Source organism: Diabrotica undecimpunctata, chromosome 11 (genome assembly GCF_040954645.1).
Source record: "Diabrotica undecimpunctata isolate CICGRU chromosome 11, icDiaUnde3, whole genome shotgun sequence".
NCBI classification, from domain to species: domain Eukaryota; kingdom Metazoa; phylum Arthropoda; class Insecta; order Coleoptera; family Chrysomelidae; genus Diabrotica; species Diabrotica undecimpunctata.
Window position 1 is genome coordinate 19,198,276 of NC_092813.1, and position 8,559 is coordinate 19,206,834.

The window sequence follows — 8,559 nt, forward strand, 5'->3', positions numbered from 1 at the left end:
TTTTGAGCCACTAAATATCTGGGTAAAAACCCGATAAAAGTTATATGTTACAATTTAGTTTACATTATTTAGTTTTATATATTAGGATGTTAAAGTTACCAGTGGATATGATAACTCCACTCTCATTTATAAAAAAAACTGTTTCACAAATCCAAGGCAATAAAACTAACCTTCATCCTATGAATTAAGTCATCCTTCATTCCTATATCCTAACTGTTTCTCCTATCATCTTCTTCAACAACACAGTTATCTCTGACAGTCAATTCATTTCTGACACACTCGCTAATGGGGTTGAAGACAGATTCAATAAAAGTAATATAGCTTTTACTCCCAGTTCTTTACGCGCTCAATCTTTCTCCACCATCTCTTCAACTCCACACGATGTCAAGTTTATGAACGGCTTGTTTACCCTAAATAAACTAAAATTTACCTTGTTTTCATTTACAAAATCTGCTGATGATCCCGATGATATCCCTTATATATTTTTAAAAAATCTCTCTAATACATCTCTCTCCACACTTCTCGAAATTTATAACCTTATCTAGAACACACAAAAATTCCCAGATGTTTGGCGCAATTCTATAATCATTCCAATTAAAAAACCTGACCAGCCCTCTATAACTCCAATATCTTTCGTCTGATTTCTCTTACTTGTATTACTTGCAAACTTCTTGAAACAATGATCAATGAAATACTCACGTGGTTCGTTAAACAGTATAATATTATTCCCGACGCTCAATCCGGCTTCCGACGTAATCGGTCTACTATTGATAACTTTTTACTTTTCAAACACACATTTCTTAAGCAATCTATAATCAACAAGATGTCGTAGCAACTATATTTAACGTTGAAGGGGCATTTTATTCAATCTCCAGAAAAGCAATCATTGACAAAAACTCCCACTATAATTTAAATGGTAATATTTTTTCATTTGTAAAAAAATATCTAATTGAAAGAATCTTTAAAGTCCTTGCCAAAGGTAAACTTTTTCGATCTCTTCCTCAAAATTAAGGTGTCCCTTTAGAATCTGCATTAAGTTTAACTTTATTCATTCTTGCCATCAACGAAATTTGCCTCCCATCAAATATGTTCAATACGCTGATGACCTAATCATTTACTGCCATCTTAAATATGTCCCATCCTCATATAAACTTATACAAAGTGTAGTAAATCTACTTCAAGATAGATTTAACAAACTAGGATTATCACTCTCTGAGAGCAAAACCAAATTAATAAAATTTTCCATAGGGATTTTCACTCCCTTACCCCAAATTTTATTTAACAATTCTCTACTTTCTGGTGTTAATTATTGTAAAATTCTCGGTTTTATGTTTGACTCCAGATTAAATTGAAAAAATCGAATCTCTGAACTTAAAATCAATTGTTTTAAAAGGTTGAACATTTTTAAACCCTCAGTCATCTTCAATGGGGTGCCAATAAAACTACTTCTAGGTCTGAGCGCTTTTCGCTTTAGTCCTATTGAGAGTGTATACCGTGAATCTAATGAACTTTCTCCTACCCTAAGACGATAATCACTTCTACTTTCGTATGCTGCATCAATATCTGCAAATCCATGTAATCTTGTTCATTCCCTAATTGCCACAATGCCGTCTTTTTCCACTAACAATAACCAACACCTTATCATAAAACCTATACCTCAATTAATTTGTCCACTACTTAAAAATATTGACCTTTTTCTGACTAGTTTATTTCCTCTACCTTTACTTCCCCTCTGGGCTAAAGATATCCCTTCAATATATACCTCACTCACTATTTTTAACAAACTTGAATCTTCTAACCTTCTTATAAAGAAAGCATTTTTAGAATTTAATTCTCTATACAGATGCTTCTAAAACTACCATTGGTATTGGTTGTGCAGTAACCACTAAACATGAACTTGTAAGATCATCTCGGTTACCCTTAATATGCAACGTTTGCACAGGTGAACTATATAGTATTGTGTTGGCTTTTAAATGCATCTCACATCAAAACAGACATATTGCCATTTGTTCAGATTATCTTTCATATATCCATTTAGTCAATACAATTTTCACTGAGTACCTATTAGTTCAAAACATTCATGACATATACCAAAATCTCTCTACTTACGATGTAACAGTCTCTCTCATATGGCTGCCTTCTCACACCGGAATTACTGGTAATAAAACAGCAGATCATTTTGCCAAAGAAGCTACCAACCATGGGGTGACTGAAGTCACTCCAATTCAACTAGCTAACGAATCTCGAAATTCGTTTTTAAAAAGTCGGTAGAGGATACTTGACAAAACTTAGAGCAAAAGAGCAAAACAACTTTTCATAAACTTCAATCTTTTATTGGTCATCTCTCCCTAGACTTCATAACTAGAAGAGAAGCATCGACTATTACAACTACGAATCAACCATACCAAACTTACCAACTGCAAACAATTCACCAACCTGTATAAAGCACTGGATTTGAAACCTACTCTAAGGAACTAGAGAATTGTCTACCTCTTCCTCAACTGTAAATTGTATATGTTGATTATGATACTTGAAAATGTTGACTATTTCAATAATTTTGTGTTTAGGAAGTGCCAAAACTAAATCATCTACATATCTTTAAAAAAAGGAATGAAAAAAGTGCAATTGTTGATACAATCACTGATAACATCATTCTTGATATAGCTACTTAGAATGGGTGAAAGACTAGATCCCATACCCATACTACCAAAAACATTAAAAATATGTTGGCATAACTGCCAAGTTATTTATATTTTGAATACAGAACTTAAATTGTTTTTTTACTTTATTGTGCAAAAAATTGCCTTTTTTTCAGTTGTGTTAATAATAATATTGTTGTAGATAATGCTGCATTGGAAAGTCTGGAGCTACCCGATTTAAAAAAAAAATTTCTATGCAGTAAGCATTTTGACCAAAACTATCTAAATGCAAACCAAAAAAATATAGTGAGGTAGAAGAGGAAGGTTTGTTAACGACACCACGCGTTTTTCATACGTTTTCGATAGCAAAACAACCATCCACGGTGCCAATAGTGTTTCGCACTACATACATTGCTTATTTTAGTTCATGAAAACAATGTTACAATCAATTTTTATCACTAATTGTATCTCTATCACTTTGTAATTTAAAATTATTTCATTAATAAACAGCTCATTCATTTAAACTTCTCATTCATATAAACAGAAATACAAAACTGGTGTTTATATTATAAAATACATAAATAAATAAAATAAAGGATACTATTTATTAAAGTGTTGTTAATTATTATTTCTTTTATCCCAACACATAGATTAATTTGTCCCTAAATATGTGTTGCCTCTTGTTGTGGCATATCGATGTGTTTTTTTTATATTTACTATATTTTCAAACGTCATTTTAAAGATTAAAAGATTGAAAATTTAATTTTCTCAAAACATACATAAAACCATTGTTTAAAAAGATTTTCTTTTTTAAACAATGATAAAACTTAAATCTTGACTAAAAAATAAACCTCCGCATGAGTGTTCTAAGACGATAGCAATCGAGTGTATTTCAATTAAATATTTAATCCTTTTCTAGCAAATCATATAACCAAAATAAATATCTGATAAACTAATAAAAATTAAAAAAAAGTCAGCATTTACCTACTTTATTTAAATAGATTACTAACCGATTTAGATTTAGCAAGTCTCAAAGTATAAAAACAATTTGAAATATTCTCTCGAAATAGTCAAGTTATCTTTCACTAGACGCATACAACGATAATAACAATAAGCATTTTATTAAAGTCTTATATTTTCTTCACAATCTGGCATCCGTGTACAGGTTTGCCTTAGTCATGAGACAGGTAAAAATATACTCGAATAGAATCCTGCCGAGAATTAAGTTTCTGTTAATAGTTTTTTAAATTTATGACTAGAGGCCGCCATATGACGGCAGAGTAAAAGTCAAACGTTTGTTCCATAAGGATTGTCTAACTAGTCCTATTTAAACAATGATAATACATACATTCGATAATATTTGAAAAAAGTGATTTTAAATTAAAAGAATGTTACTTCCATAATAAATAAATGGTTTTTTACAGATGGCCGGAAATATTTGTTGTTATTACAAACGTGGTTTATCACCATACAAAATTCATGGATTAAGAATGTTCAGATTTCCGACAAAAATCCTTCGCCTTGTCAAAGATGGATATTACACTCTGGTAAGTAAATAGAAACTTTTTTTATATTCTTTTATTTTACATCGTTTCCGTTACGTAATTAACTTACGTTTTCGTTGGTATTATAATTATGATATAATAAACTTCGGAAAAACAAATTAGTGAGTAAAATCAAGTTAATAAACATAAACAAAGTATTAGATATTTAAATATGTATTTATTTAGCTATCTTTAGTTATTGTATTGAAAAGTAGAAAAGGGTTCATCTTTATCGTAGAACTAATTTATACAAAGTTCCATCTGGGAAAAAATTATTGGTTTCACGTAAAAATTTTATACAGATATTTGAAGGTTCTAAAAGATATATGAGGGTTAGTTAATAATAAATCTGTGAAGACATACAGGTGATTTTGGCTATAAATGTTTTTTATCCAGTTAGAGAAAAATAGTTAAAATAAAAATTGTAGATTCAAAAAGTTCTTCCATTTGTGAGTTTCTAAATTAAAATAAATAAAGAATTCATCAAAATAGTTGCAAGAAACCCTTGATTTTGCAGAAATTTATAAATTTTAATAACTTTGTTTTTGCATAATGGTATGTAATGTAACTAATAAAAATAGTGAGGATTTGTTTATCGTAGAAAGCGATTATGTAAACAACTTTTTGTTGACCTATCCCAGTTTAAAAAAAAATTATGTTTTACGTGCCACAGAAGCCAAGATATTGCAAATTTTGCAATCGCGCTTCATTTTGAAAAAGTTCAAATCTAAAAAAAAAACCGAGCTCAAATGGTTCTCCATTCTACTTTTCCGAAGCGGTATTTTACGAATACCATCATTTTAACGGGTTATAAATTTTTACTTCTTTACCGCATATGCCATATGTAAGTTGGAACGCACAATTCAGATCTTCATTTAGGGTCCCTTCAATTTTCAGCTCTTACTGTTAATAGACAATGGAAGTATGATTTTAAGAATAAAATGCTTTGGTTTTAAATATAAAATGCTCTCTTGCCTAGTAATGGTCATAAAAGATTCTGTTTTTTTTTAGAAAGTGTGTTTTTCACCAGTTTTTCATAAGCCTCTAAATAAGTTTGTGGCATAAACGATATAAACGTTATTATAAATGTTTATAAACAGATTAAATAACCTATAAACTATTTGCTCTGATTGATATTTAGCTCACTTTAATAACTTATTAATTTCCATAATTTCAAGGAGCTATGTTACATGTCCTTGCCCAAAAAAGAGTTATTATAATTTATAAACAACTGCAAAAATAAGGTTTTTTTTGCAACTATTTCGGTTAATAGTTTCATGTATTTTAATTTGGATACTCTCAAAAATTTTTATGATCTAAAACTCTAAAAAAGCTGAAAAAATCTTAAACAGGTATTTAAAGTCTCTAAAAGGTATATGAGGGGTAGCTGATGACAATTATGTGAAGACTTCAGCTAATTTTGCTTTGCTTTTTTATTAAACAATCGTAAAAAGTGAAAAAAGTTTATGAGCATAAAACGTTTCTTATTCATGTTAGAGATATATGGTTAAAATAAAAGTTATAGATCATAAAATGTTCTCTAATATTGATATTTTTATAATTAAAATACATAAAGAATTGACCGAGATAATTTAAAAACCCTTATTTTTAAAGTAAAATTTATAAATGTTAATATAAATATAAATAATATAAATATAAATAACTTTCTTTTCTGCATAACGATATGTAATAACTATTTAAAATTATGGCAGTTAATGAGTTTTTAAAGTGTGCTAAATATCATACAGAACGACCACACAGTTTATGAGTTATTCAATTTGTTTATCCAGGAGACCGATTATTTAAACAACTGTACTTGTCCAAACAGTCACTCTAGGGTTATTTTGTAAATAGATATCGATTTATGGCTTCGTTTTAAATTATTAAAAAAAAACATCAAGATTATATTAAATTTGTTTTTAAAAATCAGTTTGAAGAAAACAAATTTTTAGCATATAAAAATTTCTAATAACTTTGACTTTTTTATGTCATACACTTGTATGTAGGCTCAATATAAAGCTAATAAAAAAAAGACATTTAAAAAAAAACCAAAACCTTCTATGGCCCAGAGGAAATCAAATAGCATTTTTTTTCTTACTTAAGAAATTGCCAATATTTTCATTGTTTATTAACATTAAGAGCTGAAAATTGAACACATTGTAAAAGAATATCTAAGTTTTATAATTCGATTTATATATGGTATACACAGTAAAGAAGTAAATTAGTTTTGAAACATTAAAATAATGGTACTCGTAAAATATCGCCACAGAAAAATGCAAGGGAGATCTGTCCGCTGCAATTTCTCAGCTTATTTCTTGTAATTGGTTATGGAAATTTCTGCTTTTTTTTAATTGTGCTTTTACACCAGCTTTTCATTGAGTCTACGTACAGCCGTATGACATGAAAAATATCAAAAGTAGTATAAATGTTTAGAAGCTAAAAAGTACTTTTTCAAACTGTTTTTTTAATAAAATGTTGAAGTTTATAAATAAAGCTTCAAATAATCGATTCAAAAAACGTCAAATAACTGTCAAAGGTTAAACACCCTTTTTAAAGTTCCTCACGGATTTAAAAAAGATTTAAACAGTGTTAAACAGATAAAGTAATTCATCGACGAGTTAACAATACGAAGCGAAGTTCTTTAATTGCAATGTGATAAGAAAACGAGTATCAAATTTGGTTTTATATTTCAATAGTCGAATTTAATTGCGGCTATATTGGTGTAATTAAAGAAAACCAGTGGAAATCCCAAGAAATAGGTGAGATCCTTTTTTTCTTTCTTTCCAGTTTGGAAGAGGATCCATTAGGTACTCACATTTAGGTATTGTGTTACGGTCTGGGTAACCAGGACTACACATCATGAACAGCAATTTAATATTTACATTTACACAAAACAACTTCAATTCCAACCCAAAATCATATGTCGTTGACGCAGTCTCTAGACCTCCTTCCCGTTCGTTTTCTAAAAGGGAACAAGTTATTGTCATGCACTCCATTTTTAATACTGTTTTATTTAAATATATTAAAGAAATTGGTGAAATAGTTTATCCAAAAAATATTACTTTTACATCTCGCATTTCGAATAATCGAATCTGCATTTTCCTCACTTCTACCGACATCGTTGATCAACTAATACACCGAACGTCATAATTAATTCCACCGTCATCTTTATCTGCAGGCTTCTTTCTGCGACCAAAAGAATCCTTATTTCAAATGTATCTCCTTCCATCCCGCATTCCTAATCGAGCAGTCCCTAAAAAATACGGAACATCAGATGATCAATAGGCATATATCATGAGTTTTCCTAGGGTAACATTTGAAATAGCTGACAAGGTGAACTTCGAAGTGCAATCTTCTCTGTTAATTAACCATGAAAATACATCCTTTAAAATATTTTTATTCTCTGACAGACTATAGTGTTTTCTTTGTAAGCTTACGGGTCGTACCGTGGAGTCTGATTGCAAAGTCTCCAGTTGACCAGATCACACACTCATTGCAGCTAATGCTCTTCCCTCTTCTTCATTTTCACTGACTCTAAGGAGTCCTTAATCCCGAATCCTTAACTTCATCAAAATAATTTCTATCTTCGGAAATTGAGTCCATCTCCGTTAACTGCATACCCATCCTGGCTGCCATTATGGATTTATCCATCTCTCGTCGTACTAATTTAAAGCCCATGTTGGCAGTAGGACAAAAAAGGGGACACTTCAATGACAGTTCTCATGATACTCCTACCATCTATCTTCATCCGGTATTCTTGCTCTATTAAGTTCTTTTCCTCCTTCGACATTTGCAATGCCACCGAAACCAGCCAAAAAATGTCCAAATCTAATCTTTAATTGGATTACTCGATGAAACCTTATTATATTTCCGCTATAGAAATGATTTACAAAGATAATCCGACTAATTTTACACTCAATTTCACGCAACTTATTACATTTCTTGAGAACTCTTTTGTATGTATCACCCCACTACAAGAAGCTTAAAAATCCTCCAACATAGATGGTATTCAAAAGGACTTATTGCAGCTCTACATAGGTACAAGGAAAAGATCACTAAAAAACCGTATCATTAGAATCTTAAAAAAGTTAAAAGAACAGCCTATCTCCGACTTACAAGAGTAAATATAAGTGCATCCTCTGATAAATCTTCTGATGTCAAATCTGATCACAGCATACATGATGAATAGAATTTCTCTCTTTCTCTCGCATTTATTCATTTTTTCTGCTCTCTGTATATTTTTACTTCATCTTTTGCCAAATTTAGACACGATATTTAATTAAGTAAGAAAACTTTATGTACATCAAATACTAGCCCAAGTCCAGTTTGGAAAAAAAATTGTTAACAAAAAATAACCTTAAAATATCCAATCTCTT